The sequence below is a fragment of the Puma concolor genome, chromosome B2, assembly GCF_028749965.1.
Source record: "Puma concolor isolate L17-30 chromosome B2, mPumCon1.1.hap2, whole genome shotgun sequence".
NCBI lineage: Eukaryota > Metazoa > Chordata > Mammalia > Carnivora > Felidae > Puma > Puma concolor.
Genome location: NC_141671.1, coordinates 1,612,224 through 1,639,670, shown reverse-complemented (window position 1 = coordinate 1,639,670; position 27,447 = coordinate 1,612,224). Strand labels below are relative to the sequence as shown.

The 27,447-nt window shown below is 48.2% G+C and overlaps 10 non-coding genes across 10 annotated transcripts; 7 read left to right on the top strand and 3 right to left on the bottom strand.

The window, feature by feature from the left end:
• Nucleotides 1-4,566: 4,566 nt before the first annotated feature.
• On the top strand, nt 4,567-4,638 carry TRNAA-AGC (transfer RNA alanine (anticodon AGC)). Its single transcript has one exon. It is a non-coding gene; the product is annotated as a tRNA-Ala (tRNA).
• A 454-nt stretch (nt 4,639-5,092) lies between these two features.
• TRNAA-AGC (transfer RNA alanine (anticodon AGC)) lies at nt 5,093-5,164 on the bottom strand. Its single transcript has one exon. It is a non-coding gene; the product is annotated as a tRNA-Ala (tRNA).
• A 1,940-nt stretch (nt 5,165-7,104) lies between these two features.
• TRNAA-AGC (transfer RNA alanine (anticodon AGC)) lies at nt 7,105-7,176 on the top strand. The gene has a single exon. It is a non-coding gene; the product is annotated as a tRNA-Ala (tRNA).
• Nucleotides 7,177-17,192: 10,016 nt separating this feature from the next.
• TRNAF-GAA (transfer RNA phenylalanine (anticodon GAA)) lies at nt 17,193-17,265 on the top strand. Its single transcript has one exon. It is a non-coding gene; the product is annotated as a tRNA-Phe (tRNA).
• Nucleotides 17,266-17,693: 428 nt separating this feature from the next.
• On the top strand, nt 17,694-17,766 carry TRNAF-GAA (transfer RNA phenylalanine (anticodon GAA)). The gene has a single exon. It is a non-coding gene; the product is annotated as a tRNA-Phe (tRNA).
• Nucleotides 17,767-18,358: 592 nt separating this feature from the next.
• Nucleotides 18,359-18,431, bottom strand: TRNAF-GAA (transfer RNA phenylalanine (anticodon GAA)). Its single transcript has one exon. It is a non-coding gene; the product is annotated as a tRNA-Phe (tRNA).
• Nucleotides 18,432-19,413: 982 nt separating this feature from the next.
• Nucleotides 19,414-19,487, top strand: TRNAT-AGU (transfer RNA threonine (anticodon AGU)). Its single transcript has one exon. It is a non-coding gene; the product is annotated as a tRNA-Thr (tRNA).
• Nucleotides 19,488-20,752: 1,265 nt separating this feature from the next.
• On the bottom strand, nt 20,753-20,825 carry TRNAF-GAA (transfer RNA phenylalanine (anticodon GAA)). The gene has a single exon. It is a non-coding gene; the product is annotated as a tRNA-Phe (tRNA).
• A 2,024-nt stretch (nt 20,826-22,849) lies between these two features.
• TRNAA-UGC (transfer RNA alanine (anticodon UGC)) lies at nt 22,850-22,921 on the top strand. Its single transcript has one exon. It is a non-coding gene; the product is annotated as a tRNA-Ala (tRNA).
• Nucleotides 22,922-25,373: 2,452 nt separating this feature from the next.
• TRNAA-CGC (transfer RNA alanine (anticodon CGC)) lies at nt 25,374-25,445 on the top strand. Its single transcript has one exon. It is a non-coding gene; the product is annotated as a tRNA-Ala (tRNA).
• Nucleotides 25,446-27,447: the final 2,002 nt, after the last annotated feature.

Sequence of the window (27,447 nt, the reverse complement as noted above, 5' to 3'; positions counted from 1 at the left end):
CTGCCAAACACAGCAGCCTGAGACCCAGCATCTGAGCATGGGAGATGATCACCCACAATCCCAGAGAGAGAGAGAGAGCATGCCATTGGCTCAGTTGGGATCACGTGACATTTGGTGTCACAGACGACTCATACTCCAGGACATCGCTTGTTTATCAAGTTAAAACATATTAGAAATGTTTGCTTACCTTGCAGAACATTCACAGAACAAGTTACTCGCAATCCAAGGTTTTACTGTGTATTATGCTAGTAAGTACAGAAGCATGAACAGGATTTCTTCTAGGTTTTTGTTGTTTTTAGGTTAATTTGTTTCTGCATTAGAAGCAAGAAACAGAAAATTCTTGACACCGTTATGTGGCTTTAGGCTTTGTGTTAGCATCGAGAAACTTGGGCATGAATTAACAATGTAGCTTAATGGATAAAATGTTTAATTCCAACTAGAAAATTAAGAGCTCACAATTGAAATTGGATCAATACCTTTATCTTCTGATACCAATGGATAATTTTGAGCCCATCTTACCACCTAGTCTCCAAGGGCCCTCCTTTTCATGGAGGGCCTTAGGATCCTTAGGATCCTCATCTTTAGGATAAGAGATATCTACAGAGTTCCCGACTCAGAGATTAGAGCCTTCTGAAACCTCTATAAATTGTTACTTAGATGTAGTAGGCTCTACAGTGAAAAGAAGTGTCATGCTTCCTGCCAGTAATGCCCACCTAAGTCACTAATATGGATGACCAACTCAGGGTCGAGATGTCTGACCCCAGCGATCAAGTCTGCAATGAAGTTTGCATAGATTAAAATAGTAACAGCGAGGGGGCACCTGGGTGGCTCAGTCAGTTCCAGCCCCACGTCAGGCTCCTTGCTGACAGCTTGGAACCTGGAGCCTGCTTCAGATTCTGTGTCTCCCTCTCTCTTTCCCCCGCCCCTCACTCGTGCCCTGTCTCTCTCTCAAAAATAAATAAAAATGTAAAAAAAAAAAATTAAAATAGTAACAGCAAGGACCCGCAGCGAGTTCAGAAGTTCTTTTTCCTCTCTCATTTCTACGTTCCTTTCTCTTCAGCAATATTGCAAAATGGTAGCTCTGGTTGGAAAAGCTGATTAATCTGGTGGCTACTTGTGGCTTTACACTCATTTCTTTATGTTGTGCCTATCACCCTGTGTAGGAACAACCCACTGGATCTTGTGACAAGACAGGGGGAGAAAGGAGACAATTCCCTATTTCCAGAGTCAGGGGAAGACAGAGCCGGCCTAGATCCATCAGGAACCGAAGCCAGAACTTTCACATATGCCAGAAACACAGCCTCCCATTGAACCATCTTTGACAGTGACAGGTTTTTTGTAGCATCCTGCAAAATATATGTATATTTCACTTATTTTCTGTGGTTCTTTGAAACCCTCACTTTTGAAACCAAAAGCCCATTCCGTTGGGGCATCTGGCTGGCTCAGCTGGTAGAGCATGTGACTCTTGATCTTGGGGTCATGAGTTCAGGCCCCGTGTTTGGGTATAGAGCTTACTTTAAAAAAAATAAAAAATCAACTGGATTTAATAAGACTTTAACAAAACGATGTTATTTTTTTAAGTCCGTTGTGTTAAACCCACTATATCTATAACCTCAACCTAGATCCATAAAGAAAGGATAATAAATTCTAGACTGTATGATACCATTCTGCTCTTACAACTTTACCTGCCTCAGTCTCTCCCAGACACCCGTTCACTGGCCTAAAACCTCTTTTTATATTATTTTCAAGCCACACCCACGAAATTCCCAAGATGGAACTTTCTCTTCCTCTCTGAAGTTTCTTTCTCTCGTGCTACAAACCAGTTCCAATCCAGTCTCTCTTGACCATCTTGTCCACACCCACGTTCAAGTGTCATCTGTCTACAGTTGACTTGTGGCTTTATTTTCTATACCATGCCTGCCTTCTCCACCTGCAATCAATAAAGCCCAGGAAATACCTCCTGGGAAAGAAGAACTTCAGCACCACCATATACAAAACAAAAATGTCTCCTATTTCCAGTGGTCTCTTTTCTCTCAACTTTGTAGTTATGAAATGGCTTCACACTACAGCTGGTAAGACCCGAGAGTAGGTTACCAAGAATTCTTGTGGGTTTTGATGTAATTGCCTTCTAATCTTTTGTACTCCCAACCCCTTGAGGTCAGAGACTACTTCATTCACACTTTAAGTCAAGTGATTAACCCAATAATTGTTTCAATATAAGTAGCAGATACAAGACTTTGATTGAATTGTTGCGGCGTGAACTGGGGAGCCCCCTGGTCCTGGGGCCTCCACCCAGCCCAACCCGAACGAGTCCTCAAAGGTTCTGAGCCTTGTCAGGGGAATGAATTCAAGGACAGACACGCATCATGGTCAACAAGCCACACAGATGGGAAAGTTTATTAAAGCAAAAGGTACACTCTGGAGATAGGTGAGCTAGTGAGAGCCCAAGCACCCCGGGGATGGAGTTTCTATCTGTTATTGACAGTTGTTAACAAGCAGGAGGAATATTCATTACCTGGGGGTGGGGATTTCTTGGAAGCAGGATCGTGTGCCTTCTCCTCCATACTTGCTCAGGGGCTTCCTGTCCTGGCTCCGCCATCTGGGGCCCGTCTGGTGTGCTGGGGCTTCTGGGGAGTGCGGCAGGACAGGCCTCTGACCCTCCCCACGACTGGGCACAGCCTCCTCCGTGCTGGTCTCCAGGCTTCCTCTTAGAGCCTAATTAACTGCCCACTCTAACACAATGAGTGGAAGGTAATGGGTGCACAGCTGCTGTTTTTTGTTCTTCTTGGAGGGACACAATGAGTGCATAATATATTTCTTTCAAAATTTCACTAATCACCAATTTCTCTGGTCTGGGTTTATAATTCTCCTTTAGAGGCTGAGAAATGATGGCTTCAGACCTCAAACGTGCTGCGATAATTTAAGTACTGTCGAAGCCTCCACCACTAGAGCTTAAGCAGAACAATGCGGCTTCTTCTAAATCTAGTGTTGCCATTCCTTCTCTCGGTGCTAAAGAATCACCATTTGGATTGGAAGTTCTCCCTTTTCTTCCTCTTCCATTTGCTTCTCCTTTCCCTCTTTCTTCTCTCTTTTTTAACTCCTGCTCCTCGTGAAGCCGCCTCAGCTCCTCCAACCAACCAAATCGTCTTTAACTTTGAGCAAGTAGCCTTAGCCCATGTCATTGATGAACTTAAACCTTTCCTTGTATCTTGATACAAGATCATGAATTCTTTCCTAAAAAGAATGGAGCCTCCTACCCATCACCAGGCTCTCCTGCACCACCCTGGGCACCAAGGAAGCAAACCCTCTTGCACAACCTTGAGCCCTGAGATAATGTCTGTAGCTGTCGCCATCAAAACTGTGCATGATTAAGAATTGCCACAGATCACTGCATCCCTTAACTGATTAACTAAGTCCCCTTAAAAACCCCATCCCTGGGCCAGGCAGAAACCTTGGAGGTGGCTTTTGGACAAGAGTCCGCCTTCTCCCCAGGTTGCTGGGCTCCTGAATAAAGGTCATATTCCTTTCCAGTCAAATCTTGTCTCTTAAGTATTAGCTTTTCAAACCAGGGGCAGATGAACTTGGGGTTCAGTGACACATTCTCTCTAAACTAAAAAAGGTTTCTTTGTTTGGGTTTTGTTTTGTTTTGTTTTGTTTTGTTTTAATATTGGGTGAGTTTTGATGAAGGGAAGCCCTGTTTCTTAAACAATGTCGCAGCTTACCTGGCACCCTCACACACCTCTTTAAACCATATTTAACTTCCACATGAAGAAAACACAAAATCCCAGTCAGCCATCTTTTGGTGATGTTTCTATGTGTCCTAACAAATACTTCCTGGTATCCTGTTACTCAAATTCTGGGTCATAAAGATAACTACAGTGACTAGTCTTATGTTATGGGGTAGTTGTACTCACTTGAAAGTTCCTCTTCCTCCAAATTCATGGGCGTCCTGGGACCTCAGAATGTCACTTCATTTGGAAATAGGGTCTTTGCAGATGTAATCAGGTGCAGATGAGGCCATTAGGTGGGTGCTAACCCAATAGGACTGGTGTCCTCATAGGAAGAGGGAAATTTGAACACGGAACTCCAGAGACAGAGACTTGGACTGATAAGGCTGCAAATCCAGGAAGGCCAGGAGAGAGGGGGTGCTTCTGGCCCTTCTAGTCCTTGTGTCTGCCGAGTATTGGTCATCATAGCCGTCCGCTCCACCTCTATTCCATATTTCCTTCTCATCAACAAGCACTCCAGCTGGCCGAGTGAGGCTCATCCACACTGCCAAAAGTTTGGTCACATTAGCAGTGCTCCCTATATCAGGTTATTACAGTTTTCATTGACTTTTTAATCACAGTGCATGAGGTCATTGACAGGTACCCCTGGGAAATCTCCTTGAGCTCTACACATATTCCCTATGTAACCCCATTGTATAGTAGTGCAACCTCTCCTCTCTAGTGCGTCTGAAACAGCAGGGTTGTATGTAGTAGGTCCTGAGTTGTCAGCTTAAATCTTGGCGCAACTGCAGATAATAGGCGCCACCAGTATGGTGGACACCATGGCACTCCACCAGGAGGGGGTGTAGCTCAGTGGTAGAGCGCGCGCTTAGCATGCGCGAGGCCCTGGGTTCAATCCCCAGCACCTCCACATGGCCATCCGGGAGGGTAAGCTTTTGAACGAACTCCATGGGTTTGACTCTGGAAGGAGTTCCAACCTGACATCTCACTCTTTCTTTCCCTGGTGGCATTTTCATGCCGGGCACAGTGTGGAAGGATAGGGAAGAGCAGGGAATAGGAAAAAAGGGAAAGTTTCTTCTCTGTGTATTCACTTGAGGATAGTGAGAAAAAGAGAAGAAATTTGGTGCAATTTGTCCCAGGATTCTTACTCTTTTCTATCTTTCCTTTTCATGGTTGATAATTTAATACTTAGTCATTTCAATTCCTAAGGGCTTGGTTCCTCCAAACTGACTGCTTCAACACTGCGGTAATTATACCTGCACTAGGTAAAGACAACACGGCTATTCTTATGTCAGTGGTATGCCTGTCCTGGCATTCAGATCAGTGTGGAGTTCGGTCAAAAGTGAACCTGCAGGAAGGAAGCATGGAGGTGCTGGGGATTGAACCCAGGGCCTCGTGCATGCTAAGCACGCGCTCTACCACTGAGCTACACCCCCTTCTGGCGGAATCCTGTGGTGTCCACCATACTGGTGGCCCCTATTATCTGCAGGTGCACCAAGATTTAAGCTGACAACTCAGGACCCACTGCATACAACCCTGCTGTTTCAGACGCACTCGAGAGAGGACACATTGCATTCCAACCTGCAAAGCCCTTAACACAATTAGCCTCATAACTGTCCGACCCTCAGAGGACTGCGGGCAGCCGACTTCCTGAGTAAAAGTTCCTGTCCACCACCAAGGAGAGTTTCAGGATGGAACATTCTCTTGGTTCTTCAGTTTCCTTCCCTCCTATCTGCAGAGCTCTCAGAAGAAAAGTGGTGCGGGGGATATACAAAAACAGTACCTGTATAGGATCAAGCGCTAAAAACAAACAAAACAAAACAGAACAGAACAAAAGAAAAGAAAAAAAGGACAAACCAGTAAGGTGAGGCCACTCAGGAAAGTGAGGTCCAGGTTGGGAGACAATGTGGAGTAAGTACTTCACAATATTGGTGTGAAATGAGGAGCAGAGTGTGTCTGTCACTTCTTCCCTAAATTGCTGTGCCAAACATCTGTGTCTAGGGAGGTGGGGTCCTCACTCTGTCTAGACGCTGCATCTCGTTCTGAGAGCCGGAAGGACAGAAGACAGGAAAGTAGACTAGAAAACACACTCCTGTGTACATAGAGCCTCTTTCAGAAGAAAATGCTCTCCAGGGGAACTGGAAGGAAGGAAAGAAATGAATTTGCTCTTTATAAGCCCCTTCTTACAGAACACACCAAAACTCATAGTGAAGTTGTTCAAGCCCAGAGTGTAGGTGGGTTGTCACTTGAACTCAGGGCCACTTCCACTGAAGACACATGAGGATCCGTGGTTCCACACGTAGTAACGCACAAACCATTATAAAGAAAGCTTTCTCTTCTCTCTCTTTCTTACCAGTATAGACTCAGGTTTTCTTATTGTATCCATTAGATTACATTCCTTCATTGTTCATTTTCCATTTTAATACTCAGGGCTTCCAACATTTCTCTAGAGGCCCCGTGTCCTTTTGAGCCTACCGTCATCTTTTGAGCACTTTCTTACATTCTGGCACAGAGACATGGTCTAGGGTCCTTTTGTGATTCCCCTGCCCCAGCCCTGGGGTGACAGCAACTTCCTCCAGCAGCCTTGGCTCCTGCTAGTGGGGATCTGTATTAAGAAATTAAGATAGAGCCAAATTATGGAAAGAGCCCAAATGTCCATGGACTGATGAATGAATAAAGACACGCATAAAGATGATATGTATACATATAAATAAGTCAGAGAAAGACAAATATCATATGATTTCACCCGTGGAATTGAAGAAATTCAACAGACGAACATAGGGAAAGGGAAGGAAAAATAAGATAAAAACAGAGAAGGAGACAAACTATAAGACTTTTAAAGATAGAGAACAAACTGAGGGATGAGGGAGGGAGGTGGGTGGGGGATGGGCCAGATGGAGATGGGCATTGAGGAGGGCGCTTGTTGGGAACAGCACTGGGTGTTGTTTGTGAGTGATGAATTCTTGGGTTCTATTCCTGAAGCCAAGACTACACCATATGTTAACTTACTTGAATTCAAATAACTAAATCTTCAAAAAAGAGAAATTAAGAGAGGAGACTAGCCCTCCTCGTTGTCACTAGGGCAGCACTGTTTCTGTGCTTCTGGGCTGGCAGACCTATGACCCGGCTCCTCATTGCCGTCTTCTCATGAAGCTTTGAGGGGCCCCAAGGTCAGGGCGGGCTGAGGAGCATGAGCGGGTCTCGGGAAGCACCATCACCTTCATCCTCACGCGGCTGCACAAGAGACACCGTCTAGGCGGTTCTGAAATAAGGAGTCGTGTGTAAGGATGTTGGCGCTCAAAGCTTCGTGTCCTCAGGACGCCCAGCGGGTAGATGGCTGCGACGAAAATGCTTCTGAAAAAAGTGTGCCCACACCGGGGGTGTAGCTCAGTGGTAGAGCGCGTGCTTAGCATGCACGAGGCCCCGGGTTCAATCCCCGGCACCTCCATTCCCCAGGCTGCTACATCTCCTCGAGGAGGGATCTTTTGATCCTGGAGTGAAAAAAATCCAGGTTTCTGTCTGCAAGTCTCCATCCTCCTAGGAGGAGGATGCTATCTTGGCGACCTTCTAGCCACTTTGGAACACAAGGTAGAAATTCGTGCTCATTCACTCAAAGTCAGCCTTTTCATCCTCCACCCACCCTCGGCAACCAGCGCTGCATTCTCCAAGGGTTCACTCCGCCATCACAAAGTTGGGAAAGTCAGAGTTCCAAAAGCAGGAAACCCTCTGACCGGAAAGGGCATCTGCTAAGACAGTGAAACCATACCCACCTAGTCTTTCCTGCACCTCGAACATCAGGAGCCAAGTCAACAGGGTTTTCCCGGATTTGAGGGAAAGTTTAAAATTAAAGGCCTAGAAAATCTGAAAAAGTCAACCTGCTTCGGTACCTTCAGAGGAAGGTTTCTGCTCTGCAACAAAGAACACAGGATTGCGGGATTGCCCAGTGATGAAAGGTGGCCCGGCTGGCTGCATAATCTGCTGGGCCCTGGTCAGGGACTGCGGCTGGCCCTGATGACATGTCGGGTGACAGACCGGGGGGAGGCCAGCCTAGTCCGCTCCTTCCCTGAAAGACCGAGAGAGAGATGTTCAAGGACACCGAAGGTAGCCACTCATGGCAAGCACTTGCTCCTCTCCCTGCCCTGTTTGGATTCCAAAATAAGAGAAGGGGGCAGAGTGGGGGAAACATCCCCCTCGCACTGGTCCTGAGCTCAGACTCCGTGTAGCTGGCAGAGCACGGCCTCCTGGAAAGGCTGTAAGAGAAGACGGATGGCAGGTGCCATGAGCACTTACAGGAGAATCAGAGAAGCCACTCACCTTCTCCCCTGATTTAGGGCAATTGCTTTTGCTTGTGGGGCCACTGGACCTTTCTCCACAATTTTTCAATCCACGGTCCTGATAACATAGTAACTTTGGTGAATCCATATGAATTCAATCATACAACCCAGTTTATAAAGTAAAATAGTCTTTATGCCTGACCTAAACCAGGAGAAAATATTGCACGGAGAGACTTGAATGCGAAGCAAGAGATTTGAGGGAAAGGGCAGCTAACTTAGTTTTGAAGTTATTTCTACACCCAAGGTGGGGATTGAACTTACGACCTGGGGATCAAGCAGCCCAGGCTGTACCGACTGAGCCAGGCAGGTGGCCCAAGAGCTTCTATCGTTGATCACGAAAGAGGTGATTGGTTTGCTGTGCGCCAATTCAGTGTTTGTCACAGATAATGAGCCACTCTCAGGAAACCAAACCACGGTATGAATCGAGAGGTGCTATGAAGGCTCTTCTTCAAGACTGTGGGAACCTTGTATCTCTTGCCCCGCCCCCCGGGGCCCCGTAAGTTCGGGCGACATTGGAGAGTCACGCAAAATCACCAGTTTTCTGTGTACTAACTCACATCGGCTCTAGCGGACATGTTCCACCCAAAGTAAACGCTCCTTTCCTGCAAGAAGGGCCCCCAAGCAATCCCATGCCTCCGGGTTGCACACAACATCCTCAACATCCAAGCCGCAGAAGACGTGCTGTCCACTCTTCCCGACCTGAGGCCCGCTGAGTCCACCCATCCCGCACACCCGGTGATTCAGCCAAACATAGGTCCTAAGATCACGTGCATTTATTGTTTCCTCCAAATGTCTTCATTAATTTTAATTCTGTACATATTATAAATGTGTAGTTATTCATAAGACAGAAATGTTTTTATGCCACGCTACAGTCTGTAAATGCTGTGGGTTTCTCAAATTGTTATAAATAATCGAAGGAATACTAAAGAAAATTCTAAATGACTTATATGTTTGTATCTATTGCGGAGTTCTGAGAAGATAATTTCCTTACGACAATGATTCTTAAACTTTAGCAAGACCATGTTCTTGAAATCTACAGTATAAATGAATTGTATGAAAGACTTTGTTTTCTTCTGATGGAGACGTCAGTTGCTGCTTACACATTCTTCCCGGAACATTCTTCCTGTGATCCTCACGTCTTCCTAATATCCTATCCCTGTCTCTCTCCCCTGTTCCTCTCATCCCTCAGGTCATTGTCTCCACCTTCATGGCAGAAGTTGGTCTCTGGCTCAGGTTCCTCCACTCCAGATGCTTGAATACACACACACACACAATCATGAGAGTGCCATCAAAATTGGCTTGTCTCCCAGACTTTGTGATACGTCCCCCTTTCTAATAAAGAGCTTGTTACCAAAACTTGGTGATCCAAATGGGACCATCATACATCCTTGCACTGTGCCATGTTGCCTGATCTATTCTGATTGTGATTTCATTTAGAAATTAAAAAATAAAAATCTAAAGTGTAATTGGAAAAATCTCAAGAAGTGTGTGTGTGGGGATTCCAGTATGCTACTCAGCAACACCCTTTTTCATTCATTCCTACCTTGAATGTTATATGCGTGTGCATGTGGGGTGATGGCCAATCATAGGCACAGTGAAAAGACCCAGAAGAATCTCTATAGTGTGTGTGTGTGTGCATGTGTGTGTGTGTGTGTCACTGTGGTGTGCATGTTGTTATGAGAAACTACTTGGCATTAGGCCATCTTGGTTTCACTGGTGACATGGGGAAAATTGTTGAACATCGCTGGCCATTTGCACAATGAACTGAGCCTTTTAATTCTCCCTCCTGCCAAACAGTCTTGCAGCGAACCTACCATTACTGGTAGAGTTTTGTCCCTGTCTGGAATGTCTAACTTTTCAGGGCTCCAGGAAAAGAACAGTATGAAGCATTCTTAAATGAAGGATACGTTCACTACTGAGATTAGAATACTAAAAACGTTGACTAGAATTTAAATAAAAATTTGAGAAAATAATCAATAACTTAAAAATAAAAATGGAAAGCAGATGACAACCAAGGTCATAAAGATTCAGATCTGAAAACCAATTTCATTCACTGACATCAATAACTTCCTTCTTGGTATTCCTTATTATGGATACTAAATCAGTTTATTTTATTTTGCCATTATTCATTCGACATTTCTAGGTCAATATCTTTGATGCAACATTTCGCTAATGTCTTGGCAATTATAGTTTTTAATAAAGTAGCATTTTATAAAAGTAGCCTGGATCACTAACGTTCTTATGTAAAATATTGAACATCTGCTCCCTTAGCTTTTTAATTCAGTCTTCTTTTCAAAGAGCTCTTTTTATTTTGAATTTATTTTATGTTTTGGTGTTAACATAACTTAAGTTCTAATGGCTTTGTTCCTTGATTAGCCAACACGTTTCTGCAAATAACCCCATTAGCACCTCACCATCAATGAAAACTACAAAGCCAAACTTAACCTATGAAAGATCACATGTCCACCTAAAGCCAGAAGGACCAATTTTGGTCTGCATTTTTTGCAATCATTTCTATCCTCATCATATTGAGATACTACCACTTTTTTGACAAAAAAAGAAAAAGAAAAAGAAAAAGAAAACCATTAAATGAACCTAATTTAGTCTTCAATAAATTAAATTTTAAAAAATATATAGTTTGGAGCCTGCTTCGAATTCTGTGTCTCCCTCTCTCTGTGCCCCTCCCCCCATTCACACACTGTCTCTCTCTCTCTCAAAAATAAATAAACATTAAAAAATTTTAAACATATGTATGTATAATTTTAAAATTCCAATTAGCTACTAATGTTAAACTGTAAAATTTTTAAAGTTTTTAAAAAATGTTTAATTATTATTTTTGAGAGAGAGGGGGAGAGAAAACCCAAGTGAGGGAGGGGGCAGAGAATCCCAAGCAGGTGCTGCACTGTCAGTGCAGAGCTCAATGTGGGGCTCAAACCATGAACCGTGAGATCATGACCTGAGCCAAAGTCAGATGCTCAACCAACTGAGCCACCCAGACTCCCCTAAACTATAAATTTTTTAAAATAGACCTAAACACTTAAATATAACAAGATATGAAAAAAACATAATTTCTCAGGTTTTCATATGCTTTTGGGTTAGTTTACAGGTTAACCCTAAAATATCATGTGCCACAATATGGTCCCACTACACGTGACTAGTGAAGTAAACCAAAATATATCACCTAAAATATGCCACTTTGACATAAAAATTACTTTGACCAGAAGGCAGTTAAGAAGCAGCAAACACAAGAAAATCTCTCTCTACCCTTCCCCTTCCTGCCTGAAGTCAGGATCTAAAGTCTCTGTTTACAGGAGATGGACATGTACCAGCCTGGAGAGGCACCAGACGAAGATGCAAACAGACCTTTTCCCCATTAGTTTCCTACCATGTCTTTACTTTCCGCCTTGCTGCCCCTATCGCCTAAAACTGTCTTCCTCAGTCCTGTTGGTCCTGTTGTTTCTCTGAAAGTTTCCTGCTCTTTGTAGAAGATGCTAAGAAGTTCTAAGCTGATGTTTTTAGCTACTGTTTGTTGAGGTTCATCCCACACGATATATACTTCACACGTTAATAAACTGTTTTTTCTCTTATTCATCTACCTTTTGGTTAGAGCCCCAGTTGAGAACCTCGGATGGGTAGAGGTGAAGTTTTGCTCCCCTGTACTAGTCTGTTTCCCTCTCTTTGTTCTATTCACTGAGCAGGCGGACAGCCCCCATTAGACCCACACACTGTTAGGTGAGCCAGGTCCTCTGGGTATGCACGTGGGGGTCAAAGCCATCAAAAGTTTCCCCAACATTTTTAAGTCCTTATTTCCACGTCTACACTCATTTTATGGGGAACCAGTAGCAACTAATGGAAGTCAGCAGAGACAGGTATGTCTCCGAACTTCTCGGATTATGAGGCAGTGTAGTTCAGCGGTCGAGTGCATTCCTGCCCTTCCCCTTCTGTCTCTTAAACCACACACGGACAGCCTTTCCTCACTTTCCTCTCATTGGATTAATTTACTCACTTTGCCCTGTTTATATCAGAGTTCGGTTCATACCCTGCATGGGTTGCCTTTGCTCTGACCCATCTCAACACCACGGGCCTCATCGTTACTGATGATGTCTGTCTTCCCAAGGAATATTTGATTGAAGGAAACAAAAGAGAAAGATCTGGAACTGGGGACGACAGAGTTACATCAAGCCTGAGGACTCGATTCCACTGGCAATATCTTGCAGAGGCATGAAAGAGAAAACAGAAAGAGAAAGAAAAAGTAACAGATGAGATTCTCAGTCAGTTATCTCTTAAAGGGCATTATTTTTTCAACTGTGCCTGGGTCAATGTACTAGCTGCAGGCCAAGGAGAAACAAACCTTCCCGGTGACAGTCCCTTCCCCCTCCGTCCCCACCCTTCTGTCTTCAGCTAGAAATTATCCTGTACAGTCACCAGAAGGAGCAAGCAACGGGTCGTGATGCTTTCTAAACAAGTAAAGTGGGGTCCTCCACAGAAGAGAACTAATCGCTCAGTGCTTCCAAAGGTGAGAAACGTGGGGGTGGGAGTCAGGGTGTTGGTGAATCCACAGTGTTCTGGTGCAACCAAAATAGGTCTCTCCTCCTTACTGGATGCAGGAAAAGTACTGTTTTTGTCTGAAAACATTCTCATGCCTCCGCTCTTTGTACACAACTTAATAGACCATGTCCTCCTTCACCGGTTCCTGAGGTGAATTCTTCAGAGCTCTGACATAGGGAACTTAGGGATTTCATGCCGTCAGGTTCTCCTTTGCATCCCTCACTAACCACCCACCCCCACTGTTTTTAACTCTCTAAATAAGGTCATGCCTGTTATACAGAAGTTCCGATCACATAGAGAGCACTGGAAAAACATGTAAAGGCTCTGGAGTCAGAATGAAGGTCGTCAATGGCATAGACAGGAAGCAAAATGGTCCCTTGGCCATTAGCCATAAGAGCAAAAGGACTGAGTCCCATCTCCTCTCCCTGACTCCTGCAACCACGAATCCCGATGAGAGAGAGACAGTGCTACGTACTGGTTCAGAGCACCTAGCATATCCTGGATGTCATTACCCCAGCTCCCAGAAAACTGTTGTCACCTAGCCCGTACCATTACCAAGTACTTGGAAGGGCAGTCCACCATTCCAGTAGGCCAGCTGCTTCAGAGAGATGGCGAACTCCAGAACATTAGCCCACCGCCATACTCCATCTGCTCCTGAAATGGTTTCTTATCTCAGAAAGAATGCTGTGCAATCACAGGACACAGCAAATTCATGGATGGTGGTTTGGCCAGAGCATTGTGAGAGGTAAAGGCAAATCTCCACCCAGGGTCAGTTTCTATTCCGGTGACAACATACGCCGACCCTGTAGTGTGAACTTGGTCAGGTGTAACGAACCCGACGCGAGGTGGGTAACTGGTTCCTCCTTGGAATGATAACATGTGAAGACTCAGGGTTTGTGATGTTGTGAGTTTGGTCACTCAGAAGAGGCTCGAACCAGATCTATTTTGCTGAGCTCATAGTGACCTCCCAGCTCCTTGAACAAGGACAGTGGTGGCAAGGACAGGAGAAGCTTACAGACTTAGCAGAATGGGTCATCTTGTCCACCTGCCCATTCAGATTCCCCTCTGAGGACAGTGCTCTTTGGAGAGCATTCACTTGGGGAAGAAATGCCCTTAGACTTTGTACTTTTGGAGAAATCTAACCCTCGGCCTCCTCCCCAGACCTCTTTGTCACCACGTCCCCAATAATTTTCCCTCCAAGCCTCTCTGTAATCATCCAGCCAAACTGTGAGATGCTCTCAGTAATTACCGCGGACTATATATCACCTCTGTCCTTGCAGGCAGAGCCAGCAGGTGCCTGAGTGAAGCAACGCTCCCTGGGAAGATCCGCCTTCCCCACTGGCCATCAAGTACGCTGGACCCTGCTGGCTTTCGTGTGGTGCAGCAGAACCACCTGGAAGCCCGGCTGGTCTTTTCCCTTCTTCAGTTGTGGGAAACACCCCATGAGGCTGAGGGTGTGGGCTGAAAACGTAGAGAAAATGTCCCAAGTGTAAGAGCCAAGGGAACATAGCTGTTTTCTCTGCCTGTGGTCCGTGGTTGTCGACCCTGCTCAGATACTCTGCTTCTACTTGTGGTGAACTGATGCTGTCCATGCCCAGTGTTACAGCTGTGTGGACTAGAGAGACCTCCGTCATGACTGGAAGCCCCCCGGTCCCACTGTAACTTGGTGACTTGTGCTCGAGAATCCAAGCTCTCCTGGACCCAGTAGCAAGCTACAAATTATTTTATTAAAGAGGATAACAATTTTCAGAGGATGCCATAGTCTTTCCTCTAAATCCCAAAGGTGCGTCCTGTGACTCACTTGTAGAAAAATGCATAAACTCCAAATACCATCTGCGTCTTCCACAGACACTCTGAATGCTTTGCTGGGTCACAGAGGTCAGCTGTCACTGTGGCCTTCATACAGCCTGGAGCTGCTACAGACTTCCTTTGTTCCGGGCTTCACACAAAATAGGTAGCTTTCGTAGACACAGAGAGGGGGCTGGTAGTTGCCAGAAGCAGGGGTGGGGGGCGAAATGGGTGAAAGGTGTGATTCCCATTCATAAAATAAATAGGTCCTAGGGATGTAAGGCACAGCACGGTGACTATGGTTGGTAATACCTTACTGCATATTTGAAAGTTGCTAAGAGGTTACATCTTCTCATCATAAGAAAAAAAAAACATTTTGTAACAGTATACAACATGAGCAACTGTGCTGGTCATTTTACAAAGCATACAGATACCCATTATGCTGTACATCTGAAACTGATAGAATGTCATGTGCCAATTATACCTCAATTTAAAAACAACTGGTTTAAAAAAAAAAACAAATCTGGTAGCTTTTCAAGTACAAATGACTCTGTATTGTCTCCAAAATTTAAGGAGGCTCACTGGACATTTTACTTCTTTTCTAGTGGGACGAGCCAGAAGCAACAGCTTTTTGGTCACCACTGAAGGGTTATGTCAACACGGTCGATAGATAGGTCACAGAGATGACAGGCTCCTGAACTCTTGTGGGCTGTGCTTTCACACTGCAGCCTGCACATATTAACCAAGGAGTCTATACCGGCGGCTGCTTGTAATCAAAGACTCAAAACCAGGTCCAATAAGCATGTTATTATCAATATAACGGACCAGCGCGATATCCTGCACAATGGAGAGGTGAGCAGTGTCCCAGGACTCGATCGTTAAAGGCTAGGCATGCCCTGTGCTCCTAGACGAGACTGGAAATATCTCACCGGCCCTGCCCGTCGGAGGCGAACCATGCCTGATGGCTGTGTTACTCTGCCAGGGCTCCCGAAGCAAAACACCAGAGATTCAGTGGCTTCCACAACAGAAATTCATTTTCTCACCGTTCTGGAGGCTACATGTCCAACGTCAGGGTGTCAGCATGTTTGGTTTCTTCTGACGCCTCTCTCCTGGAAGCAGCCCTCTCACCACGTCCTCCTGTCTCTCCTCGGTGTGCATGCTGTCTGCGTCCTTGTCTCCTCTTCTTGGAAGGACACGGTCCTTACCTGAGTCATACCGGATTAGCCCGCACTCATATGACCTATCTTACCTTAATTATCTCTAAGTACAGTCACAGTCTGAGGTTGGGACTCAGTGGGTTGGGGCTTCAACACAGAATTTTGGACAGACAGAAGTCAGCGCGGAGCAGTGGTCAGTTTCCGACGCGAAGAGTGAAATATTTTCTGCGGCAGTAGGTGCACACGAAGTACGAGTGGCCGCGACATTTGCTCCAGGAGGGAAATCCTACCGGAGGTGGAAGCGACCACTTCATTCGGCTCACGATACTGTGCTGCCATTTCTCACCATGACTCTGCTCTCTGCACAGGCCAGACAGGCAGCGGGACGGCCAAGTGCTAAGAATCACCTCCCTCTGCATCTTTCAAGTCCTTGCCGGTGGTTCTTGTATTTGGAATTCTTCCAGGACCGCAGTATCCTTCGCAAATATTATTTCTGCAAGTGGAGAGAACTCTGATGGCTCCCGACTGGCGTTTCCTAACTTAACATCTCACATGTCCGGAACCCGACCCAGATCTCCTCGAACTGAGAGGAGGCTGGCCCCACTTGAGCAGGGAACTTGGCACACAGCTAAAAATGTACACGGTAAGTATTACTTTTCTAGTCTTCCCCAAAGGAAGTCCACTCACCGAGGCAATTGTAAGAATGTTTGCAGATGACTGAACACGATTCTGAGCTGACATTAGGTATTGGAACACATTAAAATGTCGCTGTGGTCTATGGTTGGGGGGGGGGGGCTTATACAGGTCATGTGAACAGTAGAATCAGGTCTATTTTACTGCAGGCCTATTTGGATCCCTGAGTCTGCCCCATAGCTATTTCCAGACCCAGGATGCCTTGCTGCAGTAGACACAGCCACGCCTGTATCCCATCATCACAACTGGGTCCGGGAGCCATTGCAATTGTAGCGTCCATCTGTCCCTCCGGGCCTGCAGAGAGTAGCCCCTGCAGATACTTTTACGAAGGATGCTGTTTTCTCCTCACCAACACATTCCTCAAGGACTCAGAGAAGAGAGTCCTCTAGACCAGGAGTTGGCAAACTTTGTGTAGATGGCCAAAAGGTAGATATTGTAGAATTTGCAGGTCACATGGCAAAATCAAGGCTATAGATACTTATATAACGACTTTTAAGCATGACATTAAAGTAGAGTAATATTTGAGTACAGTTATTATTACTACCAACAAAGAATGGAATTATCTTTGGGGGTGACATTCTGTTGAACTGGAGTTCCAAGTTGGTGTTCCTGATCGCAGAAATTTCTCACCATTCTTGGAGATAATGAAACAACGGAAAGAAGAGAAAAATGACGGACAAGATGTGTTTCCTTCGGTCTCGTTTATTCTCTGAGTGGTGCCTGGGACACTTCACAGGACACAGAGGAGCGGGGAGGCCTCCAGGGCTTCCCTCATCCCCACCCCCTCCTGTCCCCTCCTCACTGACCACCACGCTGGGACAAAGATATTGGGCACCTGGACAGTCGCACTTAAGGAATCCAAAAACACCCAAAGACACCCAAAAAACTTGAAAACAGTCCAAGTACTGGCGAAAAAAAAGACAAGAAAACACTCCTAATAAGGAGCCGAAATAGCTCAGCTGGGAGAGCGTTAGACTGAAGATCTAAAGGTCCCTGGTTCGATCCCGGGTTTCGGCAGGTGCAGTTTTGCTTCCCGTGAATGAGCCACGTGGGTGTGTTCCAGTAACACGTCACACGTGGACGCGGGGATCCGAATTTCTTACACGTGCCACGTGTCACCAAGCGCTGTTTTCCTTTTACCTTTCCGCCTCTTACGACAGTAGCGGGTGCTCGCTGGGGTCGCACCTGCACGCGGTGCGCGTTGTCCACTGCGTGAGCCGGGCTGGGGCTCCCCTCCTCCTGTTCCCTCCTCACCGACCACCCTGCCAAGAGTCTGAGCACCGTGCACGGAGGAAGACCGCAGACTCCGAGTCTTTCTGGGTGGACAAAGATATTGGGCAACTGCACAGTCGCACTTAAGGAATCTAAAAACACCCCCAAAAAACCGACAGTTCAACAGTCTAAGTATGGGGGGGGGGCGCGGGGGGAAAGGCCTCTCTTAAGGAGCCGGAATAGCTCAGCTGGGAGAGCGTGAGGCTGAAGATCTGAAGGTCCCTGGTTCGATCCTGGGTTTCGGCAGGTGCTGTTTTGGTTCCCGTGAACAAGGTGTTCATGCAGATGACTGAGCCACTGAAAAGGGCCGATTGCACAGAGGCTGTGCTGTCACTCAGGAACAGGGTCGCGATCGCAGCCCACTTTTGTTGTTCCCAGCTGTGCGAACCTTGGTCACGGGAAGGAACAGGGACGCGGGACCCTGACAAAGTGCGGACGACGTGTCGCCGTCACTGCGATGTAGGAGGGGAGGGGAGCGGAGGCAGAGGGGGTAGAGGAGGGGAGCCGAGGGGAGCGGAGGGAGAAGGGAGGGAAGGGGAGGAGAGCGGAGGGGAGCAGAGCGGAGGGAGCGGAGGGGAGGGGAGCGGAACCTAGCCGAGGGGAGCAGAGGGGAGCGAAGGGAGGGCTCCCCAGCCCGGCTCACGCAGTGGACAACGCGCACCGCGTGCAGGTGCGACCCCAGCGAGCACCCGCTACTGTCGTAAGAGGCGGAAAGGTAAAAGGAAAACAGCGCTTGGTGACACGTGGCACGTGTAAGAAATTCGGATCCCCGCGTCCACGTGTGACGTGTTACTGGAACACACCCACGTGGCTCATTCACGGGAAGCAAAACTGCACCTGCCGAAACCCGGGATCGAACCAGGGACCTTTAGATCTTCAGTCTAACGCTCTCCCAGCTGAGCTATTTCGGCTCCTTATTAGGAGTGTTTTCTTGTCTTTTTTTTCGCCAGTACTTGGACTGTTTTCAAGTTTTTTGGGTGTCTTTGGGTGTTTTTGGATTCCTTCAGTGCGACTGTCCAGTTGCCCAATATCTTTGTCCCGGCGGGGTGGTCAGTGAGGAGGGGACAGGAGGGGCGTGGAGGACGAGGAGGAGGACGGGGAGGACAAGCCGGCGCCCACCTCCCCACGCTCCTCACTTGGTGACAGCCCCTGCTCACAGACTGCCGGGTCGGAGGGGAGGGTCTGCCCTGGGGTGGAGGCCCCGCTTCTGGCTTCCTCCCGCCTCGCCCCCGCCCTGCCGGGCTCCGTGCCTGGGTGCCTGGAGGTCCCCGCCTCCCCCACGTGCCTGATCCCGGGGCCTCTCCACGCACCGGGTCCCTGCAGCCCCGCCGAGCGCAGGTCAGGTGGCCGCGGTCGGGATCCCAGGAGCAGAGCAGGGATCCGCGGCCTGCGGGACGCCTGGTGCGCAGGCACGCGGGGGGCCTGGGGACTGGGCGCCCACTCCCCCGAGAGGCTGAGACACCCCCGGGACAGAGGCAGAGGGACAGGGAGAGGGTGTGAGGCCCCGATGCGGCGTCGCGGGCCTGGTCCCCTGATAAAACGGGCGCACTGGGACCCGCGCCCCCCCACCCCGCGGCCTCCCCTCCAGGGTCCCCGTGCTGCGGGAGGACATCCGCGCGGAGCCCCTCCCGGCCCCTGCCCCAGTCCCTTGCTGACCTTCAGCGCTGAGCTGACCGCAGGCCCCTGCCCCAGTCCCTGCTGACCCTCAGCGGTGAGCTGACCAGCACAAGGCAGCAGGAAGACCGACGAGCCCATGTGCGGGTTCAGGTGGTCCGGGTGGCTCTGAGTGGGTCAAAGGCCGAGGGGACGCAAGCCCAGGAAGGGGTGAGGCCCGCCCTGGACACCTGCTGGGCAAAACCCTATTGGTGAGAGACCCAGGCTGGCCGGCAGCGGGGCCCCGTGGCTTAGCTGGTCAAAGCGCCTGTCTAGTAAACAGGAGATCCTGGGTTCGAGTCCCAGCGGGGCCTGGAGTGTCTGTGGGTTTGCCCCTTCCGCTGAGGGGTGCTGGCCCTTTCCCTTACACTGCGATTTCTGCAGCTTTTTTTTTTCTATCATAGGTACCCCCCCCCCGCTCCCCCCCAACTTCCCGACCGTCTCCCCGCAGCCCCAGACTTTGGACAAGGAGAATCCCAAGACTTTGGAAACAAAATGGAACAGACTTCAGAAACAGCCACACAACGCAGGAGTGTAAGAAAGCAAAGAGCTGTGCGACGATCTTAGCCTCTGCTACTCTGTTTTCTCAGGTGCCTTTTCGTGAATGCAAGCACCATGCAGTGTATTCCAATCCTGATTTCATATAAAGAGCTGTGCACGGATTAGCCGAAGTCCGGGGAGGGAATACAGACTGCGGGCATGAATCTTAATGTGGTGGTGGCCAGTGCCCTTGAGGTCATAATTCAACTGTGCTATAATTATAACATATTTATAGTCTACTATATAACTATGTTATAATTATATTTATAGTCTATTATATAACTATGTCATAATTATAACTATGACTGTATTATAATTCAACCCCTGGGGACCCTGGGGTGGCCGTGGAGGTGGGTGTACTGAGTCCAAGACGTGTGTGAAAGCGTACTGTGAGTGTCGACTGAATGTCGGGCCCAGTGCAAGGAGACAATGGACAGGAAGCCCATCCTCGCTGCCAGCCTGGCCCTGAGCGTCTCTTCTCCACCTGCTGCACTCCAGCCATCAGAATTGCCCCCAACCTCGGCGGGCGTCAAATCAGGGCTCATATCTGCTGTGCTCTAACAGAAATCCAGAATCTCTTCTGCTGTGCAGAGGCCGCGCCTTCGTGCTTTTGAGATAAGAGTCTGGAGTATAATATGTGGTCATCCCAGGGGCAATAGTTTGTGGCTTTCTCCCCGACATGGATTCTTCCTCTTGACTGTACCCATCGTTCAGAAAATAAATAGATAAATAAATAAATACATTTTTTTAAGGAGAGGGAAAATACCATTAAAAGTGGTAATAAAATGTAAACTTTTTTCCTTTCTTCCTTCTCTCTCCACCTGTCAATGTATTTTTCGTTTGCTTTCTTAATGTCATTCTAATTAAGTAGAATTAACATTGTGAATTATCAGCATGAATTTTGTTGTTCAACTTTTTTTCCTACATCAGTTAACAAAATATAAGTTTTAAGTTGTCATTATTATGGAGTTTCGAGATGGCCAGGGTAGATCTCGGGGTTACTGGAGTCTCTGTATTAGGATCAACAAAAGGCTGCACCTGCCGAAACCCGGGGTCGAACCAGGGACCTTTAGATCTTCAGTCTAACGCTCTCCCAGCTGAGCTATTTCGGCTGCCTGGAGGAGGGTTTCCTGATAATTGGTTTTGCAATACTTAGATTGTCCTCTACTTCCAATTTAGGAGATTTCAGATTCTTCAAGTGTTGCAAACTAATCGTCCAATACATGTACCTATCCAGAAATCTGGGGGATCTTTTGTCTTCCGCCTGTATTAATATTGCATCCAATTCCTGGCAGGTGGGAAGGTGGGTGCAGGAGGAAGACAGAAAAGAGGCGTAGGGTTTCCTCCAAAAGCCTTTCTGCTCTTCTGCAACTTGGCTAATCCAGACACATCTCAGAAAATTAAGGAAACCAAAGAAAACATTTCGTGAGGTCCCTTACATAGGAGAAAGTCTTTGTGACCCTGGGTCAGACAAATATTTTGTAGATACAGCAGCAAAAGCATAAAAGTTTGATAAATTTAACCTCATCAAAAAACTTTAAATCCTGCTCTGTGCAAAACTGTTTAAGAGAACAGCAAGGCCAGTCACAGACTGGGAGACAACCTTTGCCAACCACATTTGCACCTTTATATCTTATAAAGGATTTGTATCTAGAATGTGTAAAGCGCTGTAAACAGCCAACAAAAAGAAAACACGATTTTAAAACAGACAAAATATTTAAGCAGATGCTTCTCCAAAGAAGCAATAAGGATTGCAAATAAACAAAAGGTGTTCCACATCGGTCATTAAGCAAAACATGAATTAAAACCATAATGATATACCCTTGCACTTATGACTTGCTAAAATTTAAAAATGCCAGGCATACCGAATGTTTGCAAGAATGCGGAGGAAATGAAACTCTCGTATCCTGTTAGTGGCAAAGGAAAACAGCATTACTTTGAGACACTTCGTCAGTTTCTTAAAAAGTCGAAGATATACCTTCCCCGTGATGCAGCCACTCACATCCTAAGTATGTATCCAAAAGAAAAAAATAAACCTATTATGTCCATACAAATTCTGGGACACGAGTATTCATATGCTTGTGAGAGCCAATAATGGGAGAGAACCCAAATGCCTTTCCGTGGGTGAACTGATAAACAAATTGTGGTCTATTCATACCATGGAATATTCCTCGGCATAAAGTGGAATAAACTATTGATATGTACAACATGGATGAATCTCAAAATAATTATGATGAGTGAAAGAAAATCAAAAAAGTAGATATGTGATTCAATTTGTGTAAACCTTTAGAAGCGAACTAATGTATAGTGACAGGATTAGATGACCGGTTTCTTGGGGTTGGAGAGGCAGGCAGGAGTATGACAGAAGGTGAACCCATAAACGTTTTCTCCCTCTCTCTCTCCCCTTCCCAGCCTCCCTCTCTCCTCCTCCCTCCTCCCTCCCTCCCTCCCTCCCTCTTTCCTTCTCTTTTCTACACTTGCCAGAGAGCCGTGGGGTTCAGACCATTTCTCAAGATGCGGAATGGAGGGAAGCAGCAGGATTGGAAATAAGTGACAATGATTTTCATTTTGCACGTAGGGTGTCAAAGTGCTTCCTTGATTTTCCAGAGCAGGAAATCCTGGTCTTGAAAACGGCTGGTGAGAAAGGTCAGGTTCCACGTAGAGGGTGAGTGAGGAGAAAGAGTACAGACCCTTGAAGAGGTGGGTGGGTGCAGACAAGATGGTCAGTGAAGATTAGGCGCAATGATCTACGGAGGAGGAAAAAAACGTGGAGAAAAAGAGAATGAAGTCAAGTGAAACTTCCAACTGGAGACTTTCTGTGGTAGCGGTTCTCAAAAACAAAACAAAATACAGGCGTTAGGACGGTAAGATCTTAGAGAAGACTGACCCTGACAGGGAAGAACCTAGGAGCAGGAATAGTATCAATTTGGATTTAGAATTTACTATTTTTGAGTATAGACAAAAAAAAAATTCGGATTTAGAAATACAATTAGTGGAGTTAACAGAATGCATTTTCTGGCGTGCGCACGCATGCACACACACACACACACACACACACACACACACACAGCCTTGCCCAAGAATACAGAAAATAGCTGTATTTCCTAATATATCACAAAACAAGTGGCTCTCACCTGGGGGTGTAGCTCAGTGGTAGAGCGCATGCTTTGCATGTATGAGGTCCTGGGTTCGATGCCCAGCACCTCCAGGGGCACCTCCCTTTTTCCTATCCCCAGTCACCAACCAAATCTGCTTTTCTGCCTTTTGTTACTTTTTTTTTTCTGCTCACATGAAAAGTAAACATGATTGGTGCAACATCAGAAGGAAGAAATGGGGAATAAAGAGACTTATTCAACAACCCCGAATGCAGCCAACATAACCAGCTTTGTCACACAGAGTATCATTTTACAAAAGGAAGTAAGAAAGAGGAAGAGAGGAGGAGAGACGGGGAGAGAGTGGGGGGTGAGGAAGAGGAGAGGGAGAGGGAGAGAGAGAGGAACCCAATTTCGTTAGCCTGAACAGCTAATCCTAAAGACCGAGGCATGGGAAAAATTAGGGTGACGCGAGCAGGATTCCAACTGTCTCTGGAAAAGTACTTTGGCCGGCAAACCAAAGCCTTGGACAAACCACTATTGGTGAAACTTCATCACATACCAGGAATAGAACACATGAATCCCAACAAGGACTTTTGTTTGTTTCTTCAGTAAGAGCCTGAAAAATGACAGAGTAAGGAAAATCCCCACTCAACCTGCATTAATTTTGGAGACAAAGTAATGTTCTTCCTCTGCAGCAGAGAATGCTTCGCTTTCCGATAAATCCAGGGAATGGAGAGCTCTCGTCTTCTAAGAAGTCAACCATGCCCTTGTGTCCTTTCCATCTTCCCATCCCACTGCGTCTAAAGAAGGTGGAGGAGCCCTAGGTGTGCTGTGGAGGCAGGAGACCCTCCGTGTCAATAAACCGGCCCTGTCGACAGTATTCCTACTCAAAGAGTGTCCTTTGGGGACTGGTGGAACTGATGGCCTAAGTGACCTACACGTTCTGTGATTGCTTCTCTCAAAGTGGCCACTCCGGGAAGCCGCCCTGCAAGGCGTCCACGAAGGATCACCGTGCTATGAGGGAGCCCAAGCTAGAACCGTGAAGAGAGAAGGGAACAGAAAACCGCACAGGGTGGTGCCCCCTGGCACCTGTGAGGCCAGCCTTGCTACCAGCTCCGTGAAGAGCAGAGAATACCCCAGCTGGCTATAGGAGCAGAGGAAGGCCCAGCCAAAATTGCTGACCCAGGGAATTGTGAGCAAATGTGATAGATGTCTGTTTAAAGTCACTCGATTTTGAGGAGTTTGATACACAGCATTGTATAACTAAAATCGTCCCAGACTGGCAACGATAGGCAAAGAAGACATCACCACCTTATCCGGAAGCTGATAGCAGGAGTGGGACTTTTACTGGTGTTCTCAGGAAAATGTAAGGCCATGATGAGAAGTATAAATGTTTTACAGATGAGATCAGTCTAGGAGCAATCTCATTTTTTTCCACAAATACCAATAAGTTCTTTACTAGTCTTTTAAAAATGTTTTAGGTTTATTTATTTAGAGACGGGGCAGAGAGAGAGAGAGAGAGAGAGAGAGAGAGAGAGAGAGAGGATTCCAAGCAGGCCCTGTGCTATCAGTGGAGAACTCAACTTGGGACTTGATTCCGAGACCCGGATCATGGCTTGAGCCGAAATCAAGAGTCGATGCTCCACCCACTGAGCCACCCAGGTGCCCAGGTGCCCCCTTTATCTTCTGGTCTTAACGGACAACTTTAAGTCCTTACTCTACCCACTCCTAACCGGCACTCTCCTCCCAGACACATGAATGTCCGAAATTCAGGGTCAGAGATGTCTAGAGAATTCCAGACTCCGCTTGTAATGTGTTTAAGAGACACCCTCAAGGGGCTATCCTGTAGACACTTGAAATATGCCTATCCAAACTCAAACTATTCGTTGCCCCCTTACTGCTGCACATACGCGCCCAAAGCAAAAGCAAATCAACAAACCAGTCACAACAAGGACAAAAAGAACAGAACTGTCTCCCCTCCTCCTATAGTTACTATTTTGTGCAGAAGGCGTCACCATCTGCACAATTCAAGCTGCAGGGCTCCCTAGGTGTAAGTATTTGCTCTAGGAAGAGCCCGGGCCCTGTGATTGGACCTCGTTCCTCGTTCCAGATTTCTCCCTTGCCTTTCATCCTTAAATTCTTGTTCAACTCGTCTGGATCCTCGAAGGAACCTCGGAAGTTGCGTGCCTAGATGAGGACAGAGTAGAAGTCGCTGGATTGTACACGTCAGGGCTGTATCGTGCTCTCGCCCCCTCAGCGCCCTGCTTCTCAGAAGCCAGCTGAGCCCTCAGGCGGTGACAAGAGGAGGGACACGCTGGCGGTCGTTAGGCGGCGCCCTTTCCGTACAGAAGCTGGAAATAATGCAGAGGAAACAGGAAACAACTCCTCCAGAGGCCGTAACTCCGACCCTCATTGAGAGGCTGAGACCCCACTGAGCTGCAGACCTCGTTACAGCAGGTGCAGCCTGAACTCGCCGAGCTGGGCGCGTCTACTTTCTCCGACGGAAATACAACGTGAGCCGCGGATGCGGTTTTCACTTTACAGGCGATACCGCCCCCTGCGGCTGGGGGTGTAGCTCAGTGGTAGAGCGCGTGCTTCGCATGTACGAGGCCCCGGGTTCGACCCCCGGCTCCTCCACCCGTACTTTTTCCTCCACTATTACGTCGTTCCCGCTGCGTGGGATTTGGTGCCGCCCGGGACGCGGGCGTTCTCGAAGAAACGCGGGAGAAGAAGGCACGGCCGCAAGGCCGCCTGACGCCCCACGAGGCAGCCACATCCACGGGGACGTCTGCCGCGGGTCTCACCCGGCAGAACCCCTGAAGAGCAGGGCAGGAAAGGGAAAGAATGCATCTGTGACGTTTCCTAGGTTTGAGGAGCACCATGCGGTCCAAGGCGCGGGGGCCGGGCTCCTCTGCTTCCCCCCCCGCGCCCAGGGTGCCCCCCACCGCGCCCCCGCTTCCGGGGACGCCAGGACCGCGGCGGTGCGAACCCCGCCAGACTCCCGCGGGGTGGGCAGTGGGCGCCTACCAGCCCTGCGGGAGTTTAAGCCGTAATTTGGGAGCCGGGGCGAGACGGTAAGGGACAGGCCCTGGGGTTGGCGGCTCGGTTATTTTATATTTTATTCCGAATCGGCGCGACTCTCGCAAGTGTACCCAGAACACACCCTCGAAGACCCCAAGTAACCCCACCACCCCCTCAACCAAAACGCCTCCTGGAGCTAAGTCTCGGGGACCCGGACATTTTGTTCTTAAATCTTTAGGTGGATTAACACCTCTCGGAGCACCACACCCAGAGTCCCGCGGAGACGGGGCCGCCGGGGTCTTGGTGGGATGGGGCGGGTGTACCAAGGTCCTGTGTTCACACAGACCAACACTTGTTACAGAGACGGCGCGGACAGCGCAACCGGGAGCATCTCTGCGAGGCGCCCGTTTCCCGCGCGAGCCCCGTGGGTGAGCGCACCAGCCCTCGCCTGCTCCTTTTGTGTTTTCGACCGGGGCGTCGAGAAATCTGAAAGACGGTGCCTAAATCTCCTCCTTTGGAAAAACCAAAAGCACGTTCCTCATCGCTCCTCCAGGATCACAAGAGGGAGCAGGGACCCATCCCCGCCCGCCCTCCCCCCAGCTGGGTTTCCTCCTGGGCTCGCGCCGCAGACGGACCCTGTACCAGCGAGGCCACAGAACTTCCTGCCAGGGCCATCGCTGGGCTGTGGTCATCCAGGCGTGTTGGCGACACGCTGCTGGTGGAATTACCTGAGCAAAGGCTGAGCGAGCGAGCGTCCCTTGTGATTCTTCCTCCTGACTCCCGACTGGGCGCAGGAACCAGCAGGGGAAACCGCTGGGACCACCTTCCTCCATTTTGCCACGCGCGGGTTCTCCGGGCACGATCCTGCTCCTGCTCTTTATGGCCTTGGCCTCGCTGTGATTGGTGTGGAGCCCTGGAACTGCCTCAGGGAAGCTCTCGGGCAGCTGCTAAATAAAAGTCAAGACAGACAGTAAGTCCCCCTCGGGCCATGTAATTCACGAGGGCATCCCTATTCGGGATACACTTTTTCCAGGGGGAGGGAGTAGCTGACCCCAGAACCTAGAAGCCGCAGACCCGGACATGCATGGCCCACCTCAACTCAGGTGGCCTCAGGTTGGCCCAAACGTGCGGCTCCTCCTCGGGGCAGTCTGGCTGTATCACAGATTTCCCGCATCAGTACCCCAGGGCCTTTGCACCGCCAAAGCTTCTCGCTGTCACCCGGGCAGGAAATGCTACAAAAAGGGCACAAAAGGGCAGAACCCGAATCATTGCCTCAGGGAACTTAGACCCAGATGGAAAGAGGGTACAGATCCCACATAAAAACCAGTATGTGTATGCTGTCACATCGGGTCAGAACCCGGGCCTGGGCCTCACCTTCCGGAGACCCACAGCGAGGCACCTGGGAGGCGCTCTGGACGCAGAGCAAGGACCTCTTCTCGGCAGGTTCACAGTCACAACAGTTCCCCCCCCCCCCGGGGGTTGTGGACAAATATTCCAACCTCGATCACCACAGCGGCTTCCCTGCTGTTGTCGGAAGGGATCCCGGATGGGCGGTTCTCCTGTCGCTTTCCATCGGGCTCTCTTGTCCCCGTGCGGAAACTGTACCTTCCTGACTCTC